The following is a 4,052-nucleotide window of genomic DNA, read 5'->3' on the forward strand; positions in this document are numbered from 1 at the left end:
TGTTAAGAAGAAACACCCCATTGTTACTAGTATAGATTAATAGTCCTATTTTAGTTAATTAAAAAACAGATTAAAATGGATTACTTACCACCCATAAAATATTGTACACATGCAAAAACGATTATGCCGTTTGATTTTGTAATGTAACATGGGATTCTGACCCCATTTTAATCATTAAAGTATGACAATCCGTTAAGGCAGTTGTTTATAAATGCATGAGGACTTTATGATCCCTGTAACGGATCTATTATACTTTAAGTATATATTTATGATTCTGAAACAACTTTGCTTTGTTTTAAAAAAAAAAATCATCTTAAGTTTTTGTTTTTATATATTTTTGAATTACACATGTTTGAAAGGTTATCAAAACTTGAATCATAATATGAATGCACTTAGATGCACCTCCGACTGTTAAGTGTCTCTCGTCTTTCTTCAACAATAGCGCTGAATTAATGATGAAATCCTTACTATGTAAAAGAAAATGTAAGATTATTCAAGGTTAAATCTAATTATTCAAAGTTAAATATATGTAAACGCTTATACACGACAGTTGAGCTATGAATACACATTGAGGGATGATATTTTTTCAAATAGATAAAAGTTCTTGTTTTTTGCAAGTATTTGAAAATTGGTCCTTTTAATATTTTATTAGGCAACGGTTTAAGGTTAAATGTAAAAGTGTAATAATATATTAAGTATTGACTGTTGTACCCCTATTTTGACATTTTTTGCCTATTGTGTCTGTTTGATTGGTTCAAATATTGTTTCAATATTTATATGGAATTGTATGCGACTGTAATACAAGTTAGATGTTTGACTTCTATAAAGCTAGGTTCATTGGGCGCATTGCATTTGTGCCAATTTTTTAAAACTCCAGTCTTTCATTTGCGCCACAAGGTTATATTTCATTTGCGCCATTTCACAGGTACACAATGTAATACAGGCATCATATAACGGAAAAGTTAAAAATATTATAGGATTAAACGCCTTTTTAAAGGAATTTATTGGTGCAGTGTATAAACTCGACCAAGTCACTCACAAACATTTTCTACATACTACGAGAATACCTTACCAAGTCAGGAAAATAACAGTTTTATTTATATTTTTTTTCTTTTGTTCTTAACAAAATGCCTTAATAATATTAATAGTTTGGCCATTGGCATGTGTTTAAAGTCGGAGTATTGACTATGTTTTGGTAAAATGCAATGTACCTTCAAGTTCATTTCAGGACATGTTACTTCCCCACGAAAAAATGTATACAAAAAATATAACTTACGTCAATAGGACAATTTAAGATTTGTGTTTAACTGATTTATTGACACCACTGACACTGTTCCTTTTACCATGTGAACTTTCAATTAAAGTCTGAACTTAACTTATTCATTCACTCAATCAGACATTTTTATTGTACAAGTCTCGTCTGTATTTTTACAGACAAATTATAAACACCAACGACCAGTCTGGGCATTGACCGATGATTATTTAATACTTGATAGGGAAATACATTTGAAATATGTTATTGTTTTTCTTAGCAAGACATGCTTTATTTAGTGACTTCAATATTTCGTTACCCGACGGGGGTTACTGGATAGTGATCAACGTCATCAACGGACCATTACTACAGAAAAATGAATAGTAAGAAACAAGGAATAGAAAAAACGAACAAAAAGTAAAGATTAGAAATCAATGGGTTGATAAATTTTAAAGAATCGTGAACAATTGGCTTAATGTAAAGAAAGACAAAACTGGCTTGAAAAAAATAAAAATTTAGAATTGAAGGACACCCCATCCTAACCCTCATGCAAGACAAGAATACAGTCACATAACTAACCAAAATGTTATCCAAAGCCGCAGACGAATTATAAAAGAAAGAAATAAGTTTGAATCGGTCTAATGAAAACCTGTGGTGATGTCGAAACTCTTTTTTTTATATACTGAAAAGTAATAGTCCTTCGTTCTGTTACATCCTTAAGATGGGGAAAAATGTTTGTTTTGTTTATAAAACAGTTCTTGAAGCTGATATCAGGATACTTTGGGTTATTTTATGTGTGTATATACATATGTTTGTTTCCAACTTGTATTTGTCACGAGTATTAATTATTAAACCAATATACGAGAGAAAATATATACAAAATAAAAAGTTGTGGTATGATCATTTGCAATTATGCTACAACTTCTACAGATTCCAAAAGGTCATAGATGCATACAACACACAGGCACTTGTCTCCAAAAAAATTTCCTGTATACCTTAATATTGTTATATTAAGGTATACAGGAAATTTTTTTTGGAGACAAGTGCCTGTGATACAACAATAGGTTTGAATTTAATTCATAATTATTATTATTTGTTTAACGTCCAGTGACAAATATTTCATGCTTATTCACCACATGAACAAATTAACAATTCATACCATAGGTAGCTTCTTTTGCATGCTAAGGTCGACCGATATGAAAGAAATACGATATTGATAACTGGCATAGGAATTTAATGGTATGCAACGGACCCCTAACAGAGTTTTTGTAAGGGTTTATATAAGGGTGCAAATAAATTGTGTCTTGAACGACTTTACGTTTGTTCATTTCTTACTTTAGTCTTATTCTAAGTTTAGAAAACAACCAAGTATGAATTCTAATGTTAGACTCGGTACATTATTAATATGCACGGAAGCATATTCATGACTGTAGAAGATGAATGTTAGACTCGGTACATTATTAATATGCACGGAAGCATATCCATGACTGTAGATGATGAATGTTAGACTCGGTACATTATTAATATGCACGGAAGCATATCCATGACTGTAGATGATGAATGTTAGACTCGGTACATTATTAATGTGCACGGAAGCATATCCATGACTGAAGATGATGAATGTTAGACTCGGTACATTATTAATATGCACGGAAGCATTATCCATGACTGTAGATGATGAATGTTAGACTCGATACATTATTAATATGCACGGAAGCATTATCCATGACTGTAAATGATGAATGTTAGACTCGGTACGTTATTAATATGCGCGGAAGCATATCCATGACTGTATATAATGAATGTTAGACTCATACATTATTAATATGCACGGAAGCATATCCATGACTGTAGATGATGAATGTTAGACTCGATACATTATTAATATGCGCGGAAGCATATCCATGACTGTAGATGATGAATGTTAGACTCGATACATTATTAATATGCGCGGAAGCATTATCCATGACTGTAGATGATAAATGTTAGACTCGATACATTATTAATATGCGCGGAAGCATATCCATGACTGTAGATGATGAATGTTAGACTCATACATTATTAATGTGCACGGAAGCATATCCATGACTGTAGATGATGAATGATAGACTCGGTACATTATTAATATGCACGTAAGCATTATCCATGACTGTAGATGATGAATGTTAGACTCGGTACATTATTAATATGCACGGAAGCATATCCATGACTGTAGATGATGAATGTTAGACTCGGTACATTATTAATGTGCAAGGAAGCATATCCATGACTGTAGATCATAAATGTTAGACTCGGTACATTATTAATGTGCAAGGAAGCATATCCATGACTGTAGATGATGAATGTTAGACTCGGTACATTATTAATATGCACGGAAGCATATCCATGACTGTAGATGATGAATGTTAGACTCGATACATTATTAATATGCACGGAAGCATTATCCATGACTGTAGATGATGAATGTTAGACTCGGTACATTATTAATATGCACGGAAGCATATCCATGACTGTAGATGATGAATGTTAGACTCGGTACATTATTAATATGCACGGAAGCATATCCATGACTGTAGATGATGAATGTTAGACTCGATACATTATTAATATGCACGGAAGCATTATCCATGACTGTAGATGATAAATGTTAGACTCGATACATTATTAATATGCGCGGAAGCATATCCATGACTGTAGATGATGAATGTTAGACTCATACATTATTAATGTGCACGGAAGCATATCCATGACTGTAGATGATGAATGTTAGACTCGGTACATTATTAATATGCACGTAAGC

The sequence above is a fragment of the Mytilus trossulus genome, chromosome 2 (assembly GCF_036588685.1).
Source record: "Mytilus trossulus isolate FHL-02 chromosome 2, PNRI_Mtr1.1.1.hap1, whole genome shotgun sequence".
In the NCBI taxonomy this organism is placed as follows: domain Eukaryota; kingdom Metazoa; phylum Mollusca; class Bivalvia; order Mytilida; family Mytilidae; genus Mytilus; species Mytilus trossulus.